Source organism: Martes martes, assembly GCF_963455335.1.
Source record: "Martes martes genome assembly, chromosome: 5".
Taxonomy (NCBI): Eukaryota; Metazoa; Chordata; class Mammalia; order Carnivora; family Mustelidae; genus Martes; species Martes martes.
Window position 1 is genome coordinate 63,633,163 of NC_137892.1, and position 20,616 is coordinate 63,653,778.

A 20,616-nucleotide genomic window follows, 5' to 3' on the forward strand; every position below is an offset into this window, starting at 1 on the left:
GTGATGTATGGCCATCTGGGGAAGCACCAGGGTGAGTCAAGAAGCAGAAGGAGTATGAGGAAAGCATGGGCAAAAGGCTTTATTGCAGTTTTTGCAGGAGGGAATGGGCAAAGTAATAAGCAGCTGAGCAGACTTAGGGTTGGACAGTTTGATAGTTTGAGTAATTGATAACTGCCTCAGTTGAATAACTGGCAACTGAATCCTCTAGGGACCACAGGGGTAGTCCTTAGTTGTCCATTACCTGGCCCTGGGATGATTAGGGCAGGGGAATATTGCCTCCTGGAGTGTAAAAGCCAGATACAGGAGGTGGTGCAGAGTAAGGGCTCTGGATTGGTTGGTTTGCTGGTAAGTTGTTTGCTTGTCTAAGAATTGACTAGACCCTTGGAAGGTCAGACTCTCCCTAGTCAGGGAGGCCCCAGATACCAGAGGATCAGAAATAGAGAAAATGAGAAAATATAGTTAATACAGAAGTGGTCAAACAAAGGCTGAGCTACAAAGGTAGAAAGTCATGAAGAAGCAGGCAATGAGTCAGGAGTATGAGTTGGAGTATGACTTTTGGCAGAAAGCTTGGGGTGCCTGGGTGGCTCAGTCATTAAGTGTCTGCCTTTGGCTCAGGTCATGATCCCAGGGTCTAGGATTTCCTGGGATCGAGCCAATTATCGGGCTCCAGCCCAGCACTGGACTCCCTGCTGGGTGGGGAGCCTGCTTCTCCCTCTCCCACTCCCCCTGCTTGTGTTCTCTCTCTCTCTCTTTCTCTCTCTCTCTATCTGTGTCAAATGAATAAAATCTTAAAAAAAAAAAAAAAAAAGGCAGCGTATGAGTAGACCAGAACTTACAAAAACAAAGGTCAGGAATGTTCCATGTTTGGGAAAACTAAGTAATGGTAGTATCATCATGGATGGAGTGTGGGCAAGGTAGAATACCTTAGGAGATTCAGCTTTCTCACCGAACCAGAAGTCTGGAGGTGTGGTGTGGGGCTGATGCAGCCACTCAAGGAAGGCACCAAGGATCCAGGCTCCAGAGAACTTTTTGCTCCTCCAACCTTTATACTGCTGACTTTGTTCACGTGTTAACAAAATCTGTCCCAGGCAGGAAGTAAAAGAGCAGGTGGAATGATCAAAGCCAAATTCCACCTGATATTTCCCCCTTTATATCTGCAAGATAAGAGCTTTCCTGGAAGTCCTGCCCAGTAGATTTCTTCTTCTATCTCACTGGCCAAAACTGAGCCACATGGTTGGCCCCTGGAAGCAGGGATATCTGGGGGAGGTAACTGTTTCTAACATTAACATTGCAGCCTCAAGCACAATTGAGGTTCTCCGGGTAAGGATGAATCCCTTTGTGAATGGATTGTGTTTAGCAGTGTCTGCCGCAGAAGAAGAAAGGAAATCAGAGCTATGAGCTTGTCTCCCTCAATTAAATGAGACAAACTATGTAAAGTATTTAGCACAATGCCTAGTTTGTTGTATGTGCTAAAAAAAAAAAAAAAAGGTTGCTGCTTCTGCTATGAAAAACACATTCCATCATTGCCTTGATGTTTAGTTCCATTAATTCAACAAATGTTTACTGCACTTCTACAACGTTTGGTCTGTAGGTGCTGGGGTTCAGAAAAGGGAATAAAATGCGAGTCCTTCCTTCTGAGAGCTTACCCTTGTGCAGGTAAATACACAATGAATTGAATATGATAAAAACTTCAGCAGAGGCAGCCTTGGAAGTTAGTAGAAGTAGATAGAACTCAAGGGCACCAGGTACAAATGAATCCCTCATCTCACAGATGAGATAAGTGGGGGCCACCAGGGAAGTGAAGGGGCTGACTGCAGTCACCCAGGTCTCTGAGAACGGGGCCTGGATGCCAAGCCTCCTGATGCCCCCAGCTGGTGCCCCTCCTTTTAAATAGCCCTGTTGGAAGTGATTTGAAAATAGAAAGCTGGGGGCGCCTGGGTGGCTCAGTGGATTAAAGCCTGTGTCTTCGGCTCAGGTCATGATCTCAGGGTCCTGGGATCCAGCCCCGCATCGGGCTCTCTGCTCAGCAGGGACCCTGTTTCCTCCTCTCTCTCTCTCTGCCTACCTGTGATGTCTGTCAAATAAAATAAATAAAATCTTTAAAAAAGAAAGAAAAGAAAATAGAAAGCTGGAGGAGGAGCCCACAATGACCCCAGAAATACATCTTTGCCCTTTGTGGGAGGTGCGTGGGCCATCCCGCAGAAGCATAGCCCTTAGGCCAGGAGAAAACATGACCAGCGGTAGATTAACTGAACTCCCAATATTGGGTTGTGTTGTATGTGTGCCCGCATAAAAAGGAGGACCCCTCTGAGTGGCGGGTAGGAGAATTCCTCCAGGTCAAGACTTTTATTCATGTTGTGTTTTTTTAATTAGCAATCCTGATCTTTCTTTCTTTCTTTCCTTTTTTCTTTCTTTCTTCCTTTCTTTCTTTTTTTCTCTCTTTTTTAGGATTTATTTATTTGAAAGAGAGAAAGAGAGCAAACACCAAGTGGGGAGGTGGGGTCGCAGGACCCTGGGATCATGACCTGAGCCACCCAGGTGCCCCAGCAATCCTGATTTTTCTAAGGATTGCATTAAATCAGCAAATACTTCTTGTCTAATTCGCCTCCCACTATTGGACAACATGGGTCACTAAAATGTGGGAAAAGAATGGGAATTTGGGGTCCTGCTGCCTCATGCAAGATTAAATGAGGGAAAGAACCATAAAATGTCATTCAGGAATATTTTAAAGATATTAAATGTACTCTGTTCACTATAGTAACCACCATATTTCTTAAATTCAAGAGACTTTGTTTGGCTTGGTGTGAAGTATAGCATTAGCTTTTGGGGGCTTTTGTTGTTATCTGTTTAAATGATGGAAGTTAATGAAAATCGAAGACTGACTGGCTGGCAGAAACAAAATAAAGTCACATCTGGAAACAGCTGCACTTGTAATTAAATGGCATTTAATGTGACTAATATCAAAAGGGTGGGTTTTTCTCCCCCTGGCATTAGGGATGCAAAATTCAGGCTTCCTAGCTGCTCTATTATTATAGTTTTGAGTCAGTGGGTGTTTAGAAGTCATTCTGATATTTATAAAGGAAAACCCCCAGTGAGCTATAGAGGAGATTTGAGTCAAAAGGAAAAATGAACAAGAGCTGCGCAGTTTGAATTTTGAGAACTGACATAAATTTTACAGGTTTTTTTTTTTTTCCCAAGCATTAACTGTTCAGTGTTTCAGTTCAATGAAATAAAGGCCTCTTGTTTCCCATACCAATCAAGTGACCTCCTGCCTTGCCGTAATTAGTGGTAAACTTCAATATGCAAGCTAAAAGACCACCTAATTAAAAAGTGTAATTAATTTACATAGATCATCCAAAATGGCTAGATTAGATAGCTTATGGAGATAATGTAAAACTCTTTGAGCTGCTTTTATTGGCTTCTTTCCCTGCTGTTCCTCAGGTTCTGAGTATTTTCATGGGAATGAGTTTATCAAAGTGGGAAGGGCTTTGAGGTGATGGTTTTAGCTAATCACTGCTAAACATTTAAAGCTTTGCAATTATTTTTTTTTTATCAATTACTCATGTATAAAACAAAACAAAACAAAAAAAGGCCTTATCTTCCTGCTTGGTGCTGAGTGGCCTAATGTTATTAGTGAATATTTATTAAGTGCCTGTTGAGTGCTAGATGCCACTCACAACACACACTTATTTTAGAGTTGGCCGCGTTGAGCAGTGGTGCTCCTCTCTCTGGGCCAGACCGCAATCTGATTCGTCCGATCACTAGGAGATGGCTGCAGGATTCAAAAGCAAGATAATGGTCAAAGTGTTTCCAGTTCCCTTTACTCGTAATTCACAATGCCAAGCCATGTGTATTATCTACTCTTCAGTATAAACAGTGTTGGGCTGCAGAGCTGGGCCAAGATCCTGGGTGACAAGCAAGAGACTGTTTCAATGGTGAGGGAAGAGAGATCTGCCCTGGTGCAGAAATTGTGGCCTCATGGTGACATTCGATTACAAATTTCCTTCCCTTTACCTGAGTTACACTCGGAGAAATTTCCCCCCTATTTACGGATGGAGAAAATAAATCAGGAGAGAGACCGATCAAGCAGGGGTTCTAAACAAAGAAGCTTCACACAAGAGATTTGTTAATACCAGCTGTCTTTGGGAGAGAATCCCAGGGACCTTGATAACACCTTGCCAAAGAACAATGGATAAATCCTCACCCTCTTTAGTTTCACCTGCTTCTCCTAAGAAGGAAAAAATGTCACAGCATTAGATGATCTTGGTCTAACTGTACAGAGTTGTCCTGGGAGTATCTTGTAAGAACAGCAAATGCCAATTTCCTCTCATTGTATTTGACAATATATATCATTGTGACATGAACTTTCTGTAAGTCCTTGATAATTTGGGGATCTGAGTCATTTGATAAGGAATCCTCCCCTCTCCATGAGATGAATTGTTGTAAGTGTTAGAACCTGAATCCTATCATTAAATTCCTGTGTAGCTTCTAAAAATTTCACATTCTTGTTCTCTGTAAACATAATCCAAGTTCTACTTCATTTCTATATGCCTCAGTTCCCTCATTACTATGCTTCTGGTAATAGCATCATAATCAAGCAACTTGAAACTTTGATACAACCAGTTAGAATAATAGCAAATATCAACTAAAATAAAGGTGCTTGAATATTGATGCCTGTAAGAATCTCCTGGGGAGTTCAGGAAAAAAAAAAAAAAAAAAGATACCCAGGCTGCATCCCAGACCACGGAAATAATCTCTGTGAGGAAGGATCCAGGTATCAGGATTTGTGTGACTGAGCAATAAAAGCTTCTTATATGCCTTTGAGTTTTGAGGTGGTTTGTTAGGAAGCACTGTTGTGATTGTAGCTCTCTGATACACTCACTCATTCATTCCTTTATTTTCTGAATAATGACTGAATACCTATTATGTCTCAAGGATTTGCTAGGTTTTAGGGATATAGTGAAAAACAGTGGTGGCCAAGGTCCTTGCCCTAGTGCAGTTTATGATCTTATGATGAGCAAAAAAGTGAACACATAGCTATATCACATATTTTCAGGCATCATTTAGAGCCATGGAGGCAAATAATTCCATAGTAATGTGAGCTAAAGGAAAACAAAGTTGAATCTATAACCCATATCTTATGATAAGTTCCAAATAGATTGAAGACTTGAATTTTAAAAATGAGGGAAAATGGGAGATCCACAAGTCACAGACTACGTAATACCATCATCAAAATCAAAAGATAAAGATTAGACCAAGAAAAAAAAATTATAACTCATACGCCCAAAGGGGACTTTTCCTAATGTATGTAGATTTCAGAAAATTAGTAAGATCCATGATCAAATAGAAGAAATGAACAAATAGTTCATAGAAAAGGAAATAATAATGGTTCTTATATAAGAGAAAGTCAATCCACATGTAATAAGAGAAAGGCATGCTGAAACTATGCTGAGGGGCGCCTGGATGGCTCAGTCAAGTTAAGGGTCTGACTGGTGGTTTCAGCTCAGGTCATGATCTCAGATTCTTGGGACCAAGCCCTACGTGGGGCTCCCGCTCAGCTTGGAATCTGCTTGAGATTCTTTCCCCTTCCCTATCCCTCCCCTTCTGCTCCTTCCCTTGAGCTCTATCTAAAATAAATAAATAAAGTCTTAAAAAAAAATAAAACTACCCTGAGATACTATCTTTTACTCAATAGATTGGTAAAGATCCAGGAGCTTGATACTACACTGGGTTAGCCAGAGTGCAGGGAAATAGGCATTCTCATATACTCCTGATACAACTATAAACTGGTCCGACTTCTATGGATGGCAATTTGTTATAAAATTTTTTCCCAGTGCTTTGTTCCACTTCTCTCTTACTCTAAGGACATATTTACATATGTGTGAAATGCTGCAGCATTGTTTTTTTTGTTTTTTTAAAAATTTTATTTATTTATTTGACAGAGATCACAAGTAGGCAGAGAGGCAGGCAGAGAGAGAGGAGGAAGCAGGCTCCCTGCTGAGCAGAGAGCCCGATGCAGGGCTGATCCCAGGACCTGAGATCATGACACAGCATTGTTTTAATGGCAAAATATTGGAAATCACTAAGTGTTCATCAACAGGGGATGAGTTAAATAAATTACGACACATCCGTGAATACTATGTAGCTGCAGAAAAGACTGAGAAAACTCTTTATATGCCAAGAAAACTCTTTATATCCTGAGAAAGATACCTCAATTATTCTGTTAAATAAAGAACAAAAACAAAGCATGAGATGGTATATGTAAGTATACTACCCTTTGAAGAAAAAGCATTTAAAAGCATTACAGACAAATGCACATAGTTACATAAATATATACGTAGGTAGTGTGAGTGTAAAAAAGTTTTAAAAGAATACAGAGACACCTAAGTATTTGTTTATATATGCTTAATCTGTATCAGGAAGCATACACCGAGACCAGTAATTTTTATCTCCTGTGGGAAGGAGAATTGTGTGGCTTAGGGACAGGAGCAAAAGGGAGAGTTTGACCATTTGCCTTTCTCCAATTTTAGAATTCTGAGCCACATCATTATTAATTCACAAAATTAAAAAAATTTTATATACTGAATATACAGTATGAATGTGTTTATATGGAAACACATTTAAAATTAAAAAGAAAATTGTCAAGGGGTGGACCGTGGCAGCGGGGGCTGGATTCTGTAAGAGACAGGCTCTTTGGAGGAGGGATTTCTGCTGTGGTGGTTGTTTGATAAAAAGCTGACTGAAGTGAGGGTAGGAGCTATAGGAAAGCTTGGGGAAAAGAAAGCATTTCTGGTGGAAGGAAAAGCCAATGCAAGGGCCCTGAGAGGGCAGCCTGGGTTTTGGAGCAGTAGGAGAGTGTTTGGAGATGCGGTCTGAAATTCCTGGTCCCCTGGGCCTTGTAAGTCATGGCGAAGGATTTTTGAGTTGACTATGCCCGATATGAAGACATTAGAGGTTTTATGCAGAAGAGTTACATAATGGGCCTTGCATGCCAACCTCTGTGCAGAGAGTAGCCTGACAGGAGGTCAGATGGTGGTGCCTTGGACCTGGGGCAGTGAGGGAAGGTGGTGATAAATGGGCAGGGTTGGGGATATATTTTGAAAGCTGCGCCAAGAAGGTGTGCCACCACATCCACATGGGGGTAATAATAAGGGTTGATTCAAGGATGACTTCAGTTCCTTTGGTTTGAGGAAGTGGGAGGATATTTAGTGAACACATATTGTATTCTGGACACAAAACAGACATGGCACTGCCCTCAGGAAGTTCACTGTGGAATGGGAGAGCCAGACAATAAATAAGCATGCACTTGATAAACTCAAGAATAGCCCTGGGAGAGGGTCAAGGAGGCATCAACAAGGTGCTGCGCTGGACGACAACCACAGAGAAGAAAGGGCTGTATTTAGAGAGACCTTGCCTCAGAGATGAGATTTAAACTGAGATCTGAAACCGAGAAACCAGATGTGCAAAGAATGGCAGAGGAGCATTCCGGAGAAAGGGAATAGCATGTGTGCAACCTTCAAATTAGGGGGAAAGATTTGTTTTATGAAAGTTCACAAGGCCAAGATGGCTGGTATGGAGTACACCAAAGGGAAATAGGTGAATAGACAAATGGTGCTTATAGGCTAGGGAAAGGAAGAATGTTACTGTGTAGGTGTATTTATTTCTGAAAGGCAATGAACAGTTAAAGTTTTGTGACTTTATGACACCTGGCCTCAGAATTCTGGAAACAAAGGGGGCAGGCTTTGTATTCTGCCAAATTTGGCCTAAACAGGTTTGGTGCTGGTTACTCCATTATTCCATTACCATGCTCCTTTTTTCTTCTAAAGTTGGGCTCCCAATATTTCTTGAGATGAACAACATTTCTTTCTCCAAATGCTCTGGTTCCCTAGGAAGACAGAGAGTTTGGGTTCTTTGACAGCTCAGACCAAGTAGTGTTAGTGGGACCCCCTTTCGTAGCAACCTGTTCTGTTGCAGGTTGGCCCACTTTGCGCCATTCCCTCATGAGAAGGAGCAAAATTCAGTGGCCAGGAACAGGTGAAAAAGGACAAGGACAAGAAAACATTAGAATCAAGAGTTCCCAACCTCAAGTGACAGCAGAGTAACCTGGGAGTGGCATGAGAGCCTGTGTGCTGTCACTACAAGAGGCAGCCTTTCCTCCATCTACCACAAGCACTACACCAAATTTCAGAAGGAGAAAAAGAACAACCTAATGGTGAGCTGATGAGCTGATCAATATTCTTAATTTATCTCTTCAGCTACAGGTCCCAGATTGAAAAGAGGACTGTGAGAATCTCAAAGGGCTGCCACCGTGGCACGTCCCTGCCCCCTGGGGAGCAGTGGCTTCTTGCCAAGTACTGCTGCAGAAGTTTGGGGGCCCCCACCTGGGAAAGCAAGGTGTCCCTGCTGCTAGGACCCTTGCAGATCTGTGGGGAATGCTTCCCTGGTTAGAACATTAACCTGCATGAACTTGCCCCACCTTTGCCCTGGATTAGAACAAGGTTCCAGGGGCCAATCCTGGTGTTTCCAGAATCACTGTGGTCTATAATATAATTATTATATTATCTATAATATATATTATATTATATATATGGTTAATAATATAATTATTATACTTATTATATTATATATTAATTATAATATAATATTTATAATTATATTATATATTAATTATAATATAATATTATTTATATATAAATATTATAATAATTATATTATTGACCATATATAATATATATTATGTATTATATCATATAAATAATAATTATCATTATAAATAAATAAATAAAATAATATAATAATAATTAATATAATTTCTCAGCCAGAATATAGGAGTTTTGTACTTGAATGGATGGGAATTAAAAGGATAAATCACAAACAGAGTAATTGTCATCACTGAACTAACGCTTACTATGTATATATGTTCTATACCAAGCCCTTTAAGTTCATGAAGTACATACTGATTATCCCCATTCTACAGATCATCAGTAGGGGTTCTTTTAATAAGTGTTTTAATAAGTATTGCTACACTTAATTAATGTGTGATGGAAATTTCATCCAAATCCTGAAGGTTTCTATGAAACCAATCAGGGTTAATCCAGGAACATGGAAAGAGACCTGGGGGTTGGGAGACCTGAACCCCAACCCTAATTCTCCAATAGCTGTTATGCGCCCTCGGCTGGTCTGGGCCCGAATTTGTCATCATTAAAAATAGACATGCTAGACATTAATCCCTAAGGATTCCTGGTTCTGATGGTGGACCCTTCATGTTGACATCCTCTCTTTTGTCTACCTCAAATTTTAGTCCGGTCCTCTGTTCAAACATTAAGTCTCTCACCAATAATGAATCACAGGGCAGTCTCTGCACTGGGCTCACTTTTCAAGGCTCAAAGCTGAGCACAGAGCTGGAGAGGGAGAGCACAACTTCCTTTATAAAGTCACACTGGACTTCTTGTCAACAAGGCCATCTTGACGCTTCACTGTCAGTCTCCTTCTGAATCACTCTGCACAAAGCTGACCTGGTTAGCCCCATCCTGCATAGGATGCATAAGTCTAATAGTACTGACCTCTCCTTAATAATTCAGATTGCTTAATAAGTATAATTTGAATTGCAATATCTGATTCCCAACTGCTATTGAACAACTACAACATTCATTCATTCTTCCTTTCATTAATTTACTCAAGGAAAACTTTTTTTTAAAGATTTTATTTATTTATTTGACACAGAGAGAGAGATCACAAGTAAGCAGAGCAGCAGGCAGAGAGGGGGGAGAAGCAGGCTCCCCGCTAAGCAGAGAGCCCAATGCAGGGCTGGATCCCAGGACCCTGAGATCATGACCTGAACTGAAGACAGAGGCTTAACCCACTGAGCCACCCAGGCACCCCTCAACGAAAACTTTTTTTTAAAAAGATTTTATTTATTTACATGACAGAGAGAGAGCACAAGCAGAGGGAGCAGCAGAGGGAGAGGGAGAAGCAGACTCCCCACTGAGCAGGGAACCTGATGTGGGGCTCGACCTCAGGACCCTGGGATCGTGACCTGAGCTGATGGCAGATGCTTATTTGACTGAGCCACCCAGGCACCCCCAAAATTTTTTGAACATTATTATGTATCAGGCACTGTAAGGGCTCTAGGGAAACTAATGTGAGGAAGACAACATCTCAGCCCTCACAATGGTGGTTTTCTCAGATAAACAGGCAGTAAACAAGCATGTAGCACCCTTTCAAGTGGTGGTTAGTGCTATGCTGAAAAAATAAAGCAAGGTAAGGGATAAAGGATAAAGAATGATGGATATATTTGACTCCTTGGGGGGACTTTCTTTTAGATTTGGGAAGAGGATGCAGGGGAGTCCTCTGTATAGAGATGACATTTGAGCAAAGACCTGCTCAAGTTCTAGAACTCAGGTTCTAGTCAGTGGGATTGGGTGGAAGTGATGTGTACAACTTCTGGCTTGTTCTTTTAGAGCAAGAAGGATCCAATCCTCTTCCCCCTTCTTCCTTCCTGCTGGCCAGAATGTGAGCCATCCTGAACAACATGGTCAAGGGGGACACTCTAGTAGCTGCCTAATTCTCATCCCAAGAAATACAGTACTTTTTTATCTTCTCGGAGGGGATGATTTTCACAAGTTTAATTTCCCCCTGTATAAAGAACTTCCTTTTTTTGCCTTAAAGATTGTGGGTTGTCTCCTAATCCAGCATTTACTTTCTTGTAACTGTCCCGAATTGTGGAGATTTTGATCACGTTACATCTCAGCACATGTCTTTCTAGGTTGAAATCCTCCGAGTTTTATTCTGACCTCAAGGAGAATGCCTCCCCATTTCCTCAAATTCAATGACATCAGTTTTATTCTCTGCTTTCCGTTAAATGGTACCAGAGGCTATTGTCCTCAGGCTGGCAATCCAGCCTGGAACCTACAAATGTTTATTGAATTAAATTCACTTGAATTGAACTTCAAACAGCAGTTTCTCTTTAAAGAGAGCATGAACTAAGTTCAAGTTTCCAGACTTCATAGCCTGGCTTTCAGGTTCTTCCCTAAGTAGACAACATGAAGCTATGGAAGAAATGAAGACTTGGAGAGGATTCCTTTGCAGGAACACTCTTTCTCTGCTGTCCCCATCTCAGCTCAATTTCCTGGCCAGTACCTATGTACCCTTTACGTCTCAATTTACATATTATTTCCCAGACCCACAAGACCAAGTTGGTTTCTCCTCTGATATTATCTCATGGCTTATGGTACTTGTTTTTGTTGTTGTTGTTGTTGTTTGTTTGTTTGTTTGTTTATACACACTCATGTTTGTACTCACATCTCTGCTGTCTTTCTTCATCAACTCTGAAGGCATGATATACCCATTATATCCACAGGTCTCAGCCCAATGCTTGGCTTGTAGCCAATGCTCAATAATAATTTGGTAAATGAATGAGTGAATGAACTGTTAATGAGGAGATGGGCAATCGATAGCATTTTCTTGGACTCTTCTCTCTCATCCCTATGTCTAGAAGCAAATTCTAGGCTCTCCCTAAGAAATAGTTCTAGATTGTAATCACTTATCACTTCTTCCACTGCTCTCATTCTGGTCCAAGCAACTTTTGTTTTTCCCTTGGATTATTGCATTAGGCTCCTTACTGGCCTCTGGGTTTCCACTTCCCTTCTCCTCTCCCCCAACACACACCAATCTTGCAGTACAAATGTGAGGAAGTCCTAAGTGAGGGCCATGTTGGAGATAACAGTTTTGTCCTGTCTAAATCAGGAAAGCCACTGAGAGTCCTTTCTTATGTTTTAAAAAAAATATTTTATTTATTTATTTGAGAGACAGAGTGAGTGACTGAGAGAGCACAAGCTGGAGGAGGGGCAGAGGGAGGGCAAGAAGCAGACTCCTGACATAGGGCTTGATCCCAGGACTCCAAGATCCTGACCTGAGCTGAAGGCTGATGCTTAACTCCTTTCTTATCTTCCAACTAGTTCAGATAAACACCACAGCTTTCAGTCTCCACTGAAGTAGGTATGGCCGTATGACAAATTTTGGTCACTGCCCTGTGAGCAGAAGAGATGGATGCATTTTTGAGCCATCTCAGACAACCAGACAGAAACCAAATGTTGAGGGAGGCAGAACAACAGTAAAGAAGCCTGGATTCCTAAACTCTTGGAGCTGCTATATTGGCCTTGGAATGTGAGCCTTGCAATGTCAGAATAAAATTCCATGTTTTCAAAGGTACTTTAACTTGGGGGTCTCTATTACAGCAGCCTAATATGTACTGTAACTAATACATACTCCCCTCCCTACTGCAGTCCCTTCGTGGGAAGTTTAAAAAAAAATTATGCCAGGAAAATGGTTATGGAAAAGTCAATATCCCTCCTGATGGGTGATTGAAAATTAAGGGAGAGGAGAATAAACCCTTGCTCTAAAGCAGCCAGAATACAACTATCTCCTGCCTCAAAAGACTCTCTGGTTCCATATGTTAGCATCTTGGGAAAGCTTGGGAGGGTGGAGAAGGAAGCTCTACCCCCTTGCTTTCAGTCCCTAATGTGAAGAATTCCTTTGGGGAGTGAAATGGAGAATTAGCTTAAGCTCTGGATTTTGGGGCTTTAATGGGCTTAAACAGACTTTTAATCAACCTTCACTCCCTGTTGTCCCAGTGTGTGAATTTTAATCACAGTCACTTGCATCTCCATCCAGGGCAAGGTCTGAGTATTTACGATGCTCCATGGTTTGAGGCTGCTGCCCTCCCCTGCCAGAGCCCCAGCTGCCCAGGGCTGCATCTGGACATAAGCTACACACCAACGAAGTAGTTTTTCTGACAAGTCTCTGCAATATGGAAAGATTTTATATAGATTTGGATTAATAAACCCTATTTGGGTCAGTTGGAAGACCTGTAATTGTTACAAATTTGTTAGACTGGGGGCGCCTGGATAGCTCAGTCGGTTAAGTGTCTGCCTTCAGCTCAGGTTCCGGGGCCTGGGATGGAGCCCCAAGTTGGGCTCCCTGCTTAGTGGGGAGTCTGCTTCTGCCCCTTCCCTCCCCTCCCCTGTGCTCTCGCTCTCTCTCTGGCTCTCTCTCAAATAAATAAATAAAATCTTTTTTTTTTAAAGAAACCTTTAAAACAAAACCAAACAAAACAAACAAACAAAAAATTGTTGGACTGCATGCGTCTTCTCACCAGTTGTTTTCTTGGAACTTACTGGTTGACAATTTATTTTTGATTTTTGACTTCCATCTTCCCTAGATGCAGATTTATTGATAGAACTCCTCTGGAGATTTACATTATTTCTTCTCTGAAAGTCTTAATCACAAATATTAAAGGCTCATCTAGATACTACTCTTTCATAAGCTAGGGCTTGTGGGGGGCCCTGAGCTCCCTGAAGTTGTTTGCAAATACATGCGTTTTTCAGGGGAGGAGGGCCACAGCTTTCAACAGATTCTCAAAGGGATCTGTGACTCCCCAAGGAAAAAAATACTCTTTTAAGTGCAGGAGTTTCCACCAGAGCTAGCTATGTTGACTAGGGAAGCAGTAATTTGGGATAGTAATGATTTACCTCCAAACCATCCTCTCCCAAGCCTCCTACTGACATCAGAAAGATAGGGAAATCACTCATCTAGGCAACTTGCCTCTCCTTGAATTCCTCTTTTAAAATGGGAACATTCTATAAAGGATATTACATTAGCTTGTAACACTAAAGAAAGCAGATTTATCAAATTACTTTCTTCCTTGGGATCCCAGCTTTGTGGGTTGGGAAGGCGGGAGGCTCAGAGGACATAAGCTAGACTGACCTACTTCCCAGCTTTTTCTCTGCTTCCCAAAGGGTGCAATGCCCAGTGGCCACAGGCCACCAATGGCTGAATAACTTAATGCAGGTCGTGCTGAACTGTTAGGTCCCCTAGGCCAAGGATCTGCCCCTCTGTTCATCTCGCACTCACCTGGGCCCAACTAAATGCCTAGTGCATAATAGATGCTCAGTAAGTACTGGTTGGGTGAAAAAGGGAAAGTGGGTCAGCTACCTCATTGTCACGTTGTATGGATGACGCGAGTTTCCTTTTCTAATTCAGAATGGTTCCAGATGATAAAATTGAATCAAGGAGAGGGTTAACAATCTAACTAGAAATAAAGACTGAGCTACCACCACAAGTGGATGTCGGGAACGTGCGTGTGTACACACCTTGAAGTAAAGAAGGAATTCATTCATAGGCTGTCCGCAACCTGATAAAACCTGAAAGGTCAGAGCTACCCATTTAGGAAATCTTTGGAATAATTTATTTAAGACTTCTTTCCTCTGAGGTGGTTAAAACAGAGTTGTTGCCTTGTCAGAACTTTAATAAAGTTTGGGAAATGACGTGGAGAGAATGCGAACGCCCAAGGCCCTTCCATGCCAGGTGTCTAAGCCGCTGTGAAGCCGCGGCGTTTGCCGCGCGCTGATGCCTCCCGCCGCGCTGTACTCCTGCGTCTGAGCACCAGTTTGTTGTGACTCGCTCTTTCCCGGTCGAACGGACATCCCCCCACCCCTGCCGAGGGCGTCCACCTGCGCCCAGAGATTCCCTGGCCTGCCCCTCAGCACCCGCCCGGGTCAGGGTCTCCTCGTCCCGACCTGCTCCTCCGTTGGCCGGTGTTCTCGAAGTTGTTTGTGCAAACCCGGCTCCGGACGCGGAGCGGACGGGCGCGACCCGGGAGCAGCCGGTTGCCCCCGCACCAGGCGCGGCCGCCTCCCCTGCGCGCCCGGTTCCGCCCGCGGCGCCCGCCCGAGGGAGGAGGCCGCGCGGCTGGCGCTGCGCCCCCTGGGGGCCGGGCGGGACAGGCCTGGGTGCCCCTCGGGGACCGGCGGGACGGCGCGACGGCGTGAAGGCTCGGCGGCGGCCACTTCGGGCGGGCGGGCCGGGCTTGCTGAGGAGTTGGGCTATTTTGTAACTGCACCATCCACCCAAGCCTCATTACCACCTCTTAATGAGACCCCTTTACTCCGTGACGTGCAACCGCTCCATCTCATTAAGGAAATCGCTCTTCAATGCTGATTATTTTATTTGCAGCCATAATTATATTTCTTTCGGCTAAATCACGGTTTAATCGAGCCCACATGGAGGGCAGCAGCACTAATTACGGCGGGGGATGCGGCGGCGGCGGCGGCGGGCGCGGGCCGGCTGGGGGTGGGGGCGGTAGGGGGTGCCCGGGCGGCGGGCGCGGCCGGGGGCCTGCGGGCGGGGAGGGGCGCGGGCGGGGGGCGGGGGCCTGGGCTCAAACACAACAACTTATTACTTCTAATTCCCCAACTGTCACCAAATCACCTGCACGAAACAAGAATCTAATTTGTTAAGCTGGCATGTCTGCAGATGGAAGATCGATCTTCTCTGTAGATTTCTCTAATTGAGTGAATATAGACGCCCGGAATTAGCCGCACTCGGGCTGCGGGGAGGGGGCAAGGGAAGGGTGTAGAGAGAAAAGAAAGGGAGGGAGGGAGGGAGAAGAAAGTCGAGAGGAAGGGGAAATAGAGAGAAGGGAAGAAAGAAAGAAAAATGAGGAGAAAAAAGAAATAAAGCAGACGCAAAGAACGGAGGAGAAGAGGGAGAGCGGAAAGAGAATGAGAGGAAAGAGTGGGAAGATGAAAAAGTAGAAAAGAGAAAGAAGAAAGAAAGGAGGAAGAGAGAATGCAGGGAAGAGGAAAAAAGGAGTGAGGAAAGAGGAAAACGGAAAAGCAAAGGCAGATTGGTAACGAATGAAGGAAAAGACAGGGAAAGAGGTAATTCTATTTGAGGAAGGCTCATTACCTATAGAATTATATCTCCCTCCCCTATCCTACCCCCTAAAGTCTAAAATAGCCAGAGAAACCTAGCCCCGGTGTCAGTCCTAAGCTGGGACTAACTGCTTAGGAAAAGGAAAAGGTTGGGACCGGGGAGCCCGGCTGGGAGCGAGGGGGGGAGGGGCGGGCGCCGGCAGCTCCAAGAAATGGCTTACAGAATTACATTTGTTTTTCTTGTGATTTTATTAAAAGTCACTCCTCATCTCCAGAATGCGTGAAAATATCTACTTTCCACTCAGATACACCGCATTAACTTGTTGGAGGCGAATTTGTTTGTTTGTCTATTTTATTTATTTGCTAGCTAAGATTGATGCAGTCTTATTAGCGCTATATCTAGTTATAGAAAGAGATAAGGATGAGATGTTTTTCTTTTTATTCCAATTACTAGCCTTGTCACCTAACTGAATAACTGATATATGATTATTTATCCTGAGTAAATAGAAATCAGAAAAGCAGCGAACTTAACACATACAAATAAAATCTCTGTGTAGCTTATTATATTCCGTGTGGCTAATTGGGGCCATTAAAATTACAGGGCTAAAGGCAGAAAAAGAGATACAGAATCAGGGGCGTGTTCTGATCCGTCATTGTTTTGTGTAGAGCTTTCTGCGTTGAAGGCCGCCGATGCGAATTGTTAGAAGGTAATGATAGAAAGAAAAATAAGCGAGGGACAGGCCCCGGCGCCCAGAAGAGTCACACAGGTGGACTGCATGGTTATAGTCTGCAAATTCGAATATATGGGAAACTGTTTATTGCAGGGGGGGAAATTACGTGGAGCTCCTGTATCGCCACAGGCTTCCAGGAAGGGTAGGAAATCAGACAGACTCTTTCCGGGAGAGTTTTCCGCTGCTCCGTCGCTCCCGGCACAACCCCGCGATTCGGGTGAGCAGGCAGTGGATACACACTGCTCACACAAGCGCTCACAGAAGTACACGCGTCACGAACACGCAGCCCCTGCTCCCAGCGCTTAAAAAGAAACAGCAGCCTGGAGTATGGGTCCTTGGCTTTTAGTTCGTAGGCTGGGAGGCTGGGGAGCCCGGGTCCTGTAAAGAGTTTTTGCGGCCCTGGGCTCCCGCAGCGACATTAAAGGGACAACACTGGCTGAGGGCTGCCCAGAGTCTCTGAGCTCCCGCCTAGGGAGGCCGGGAGCATGCAAGTTTGGGCTGGCCCCAAGCCAGGTTGGCTAAGGGGTAGAGGCCCTCAGTTTGCCCTGGTGAGTCGCAGCCGGCTGGAGAGCCCAGGAAGCTTTCTCAGTGGCCAGGCAGGAGTACTCAGCCAAAGCCCCTTTGGCTGTGGTCTCTTTTGCGGGGAACCCCAAGAGAATTCTTTAATGCAGAGAAGTGTAGAAGTGCCTGTCACCCTTTCCCAGAGACTTGGCTGCCCTCCCAGATCTCCTTCCTTCCACGCACCCCATTCTCAAATTGAGTCCCTTGGAATGAGCCATACATCAAGCAGTCCCAAACTCTATAGCCTGGTGAGATGTGGACCATTGACCCCTGTCCCCCGACATGAGGTTTGGGGCTGGGGGAGCTTCCATTCTGGCACCTGGGGTAAGATATAGGAGGAAGTGGTCACCATTGTTTCAGACACAGTGGCCTTGAGAGCTTCCTGTTTCTTTTTTTTCTCAAATATTTGCCCCCCACCCTTTATTCTTTTCGAGGTTCTAAGATAGGCCTGAGGAACGGGATCTGATTTGCCATTGCGTTTGGGTTATTGCATATCTGGAAAAGTAAACAGGATTGTTCAAGTCACTTGATTTGTTTTCTGTAAGCAAATAATACCCAAAAGCATGGCTGTAATTTACCACGAATTAAAATTGATTCTTTTCATCAGGCAAGAAAATAGGAAAATGTGAGATCGTTAATTATTGAGGGAGGCGCTCCTCATTAAAGGGAACAATGTTACAATTCAGCATTTAATAGCAGGAATGTGAATAATAACGCGCCATATTTCAGCCCACTGTCTGCAAAGAAAAGAGAGCAGTTTACAAACAACCCAAGCAGCCGAAAGTTACATTTAATAAACACCCGAGGTTTCTGTAAGTGGAATAAACAATCAGGGAGCTGGGCACACTACCCAATTCTTCAGGAGCACCTAGTATAAATTTTTATTCTTTCTGTCTGTCTCTCTGTCTCTACAAAAGATTCACAATGAGCACAGAAATACAATTAGAGATAAAATCAGAATTACAAACCTAATTAGCATAAATCCATCATTAGGGCACTTGCTGCCAGGATCTCCCACCCCATTCACCTCCCCATCCAACTATACTGTATTTCTAAATCTTTCTCTGGACCAGGATGGCAAAGCAGAAGAGACACCCATTTGGTAGTCGCTGTGCTTGTAGTTTACATAATCAGCCATCAAGGTTTTGATTTAATATATATACATATATCCCAGAAAGCCCATTCTCTCAAAACTACAAAGTTCTCGGGCTCGGTCTGGGCGCTCAGCGGGTCGGGAGAGGGAGCGGTTTCCCTGGCCTTTAAATGCTCTTTGTGCTTCGTTAAAAAGGAGAAGCGGAAAAGAGGAGAAAGAAAAAAAAAATGATTTCCCTGTGCATCGCCCCTTGGCAGGCTCTTGTACAAAATTCAATCTCTATTTTTTATGAGAAGTAAACTGTCTAAATAAATTTTATTAGGGGCAACCAATATATTTTCTGGTAGTTCCCTTTGTTCCACTTCTACGTGTGTGTAACAATCTAAAACCTATTTATTGAGGAAAAATCACTGGATCCGTCATAGAAAATCCTTTTACTTTGCTTTGAAGTGATTTCTGAAGACATTCTTGTCATTCCGAAGATTTGGGGGCCATTGCGCTAAAGCCTCGCCTTGTTAGGGACTTCAGTTCCCATGATCATGTGGGAAATGCCTTAAATTATCAATAGCAATGGGCCTGACCGGCACTTTCCCGGCTGCCCCAGGAACGTGGGAAGATGACGGGGAATAAAACTCTGGTAAATACATCTCAGGCGCTGCCCAGGTGGATTCAGACTTTAGCCAGAACGAGCTGCCGAGAGGGAACCGGGAGCGGGGACGAGCATTTTACATCCAGACTATTGTCGTTTTCCTCGCCACGCCTGCTGGCAACCGGCTCCCGACATCCGGCTCCAGCTCCAGCTTGCGCCCTCCCCACCTCGACGCCCCCACACCACCCCCGTCACCCCCTCCCACTCTCAGATTTCCCTTTCTTTTTTTTCCCCTTTCCTTTATCCCTAACCCCCCCCCCCCAGATGCTTATGCTCTGAAGTCTTGGAAGAAATGATTTAGTTTGTTTATACTGCTATAAAAATCAAGACCAATAGAAAAGTCATAAAATGAAGCGGGCTATCAATCACGCCGCAACATTGTTATTCAGTGGTTACTAACAGAGATGGATAATCCTTTGATTTCGTCCCATTGTTATTACTCTGATGTGTCTTCACATTAACTATTACACATTTATTTATCGACCTGAAAGATACAACAAAACAGAATATACGAGCGAGTGCGTGTGGGAGGACGCCGCACGGCCCGCGGCTGTTCTGGGAGTGGCTGTGGGAGGAGGACAAGAGCGTCTGTGTACACACGAGAGCGGACTCGGGGCCCAGCGCCCTTCTTCTCTCCCCACGTCGCGGCCTCTCCTCCCTCCCTCCTGACACGGTGCACCGCCAAGGCAAAACGGGCCTCCATGGACTTGCCTGTTTGGAGGAGCAGGGTCAGCTCCCAGGCCCCCCCTCTCTTGCTCTGACACTTCTGCCCACCTCTGCCCCAGCGCTCGGGTCTTGGAGCCCCTGCAAGTCCCTCCCAGGTGGACACAAACCCCTGCGAAGCCCGGCAACGTGCAGCCAGGTGCGCACTTGGGAGCCGCGTCCAGGACGCACGCTGCCCCGCCCCAGGCCGCCGTCTGGCCTCTCGTCTCGAACGCCTGGCGCCGTCCCTTCTGGATTTGGGGTTTTGTTTGGGGAAGGGGAAGGTTTTACTGGAGGGACTTTATTTGCCTTAGGTTTAGGCATTCTCCTTCCAACCTAGGCTTTCTCGAAAGGACGCTAGGTGTCTGCGGAGCACCCTGGGGGCTTCCAAGCGTGCCGCTGCCACCCGGGCTCCGTCAGGCTGCTATCCACGTTCCCGGCGCCCCAGCCCCACACAGGCCATGTTGGCATCAGTTGCGGCGGCCGCTGAAGCTCGGCCAGGCCCAGAGCTTCCGGGGAAGCCGTCTCCGCAGCTTGGAAGGAACCGCTGTGGCTGATGCCCGGCAATCACGCGTGTGTGCATGTGTGCGCGCGCGCACGTGTGTGTGCATGGGAGGAGGGGAGCAGACTGCAGGAGAGAAGGAGGAGGAAGCAAAACTGCCCCAGAGTTCGCCTTGCTGCCTCCTTTGTCTCCTTGCTCGGTCCCTGTCACACATGCAGCTAAGGACACACACACACACACACACACACACACACACACACCCATTCCTCTCGCATCTGCTCTCAGGCTGCATTTCCAATGTTTTGTGTAAGTCAATTGGACGGCGAACAAAAAAAGCCATTTGCTCGGTATTATTTAAAACAGACTTCATAGGACCACCCTTTTGTGGAAGCTTTATTTGCACTAAATGAATAATCTTAATTGCATCACTCTCGAATTAAAAATCAATGTTAATCAAGTTGAGAGTAGTAAATATCAGTTTTCATTGTGCCTGGGTAGAGGGCATTTTTCTTGTGTTGCAAATAAAAATACAAGTCAAATAACTTTAAAAGGGCATTATGTTCTGCTACAAATACAATTGAAACGGATTGTTTAGGAGCAGATCAGAAATGGTACAGAATTTTGCACTTAATTTCCTCAGTTATCATTTACAATAAGAACCTCTG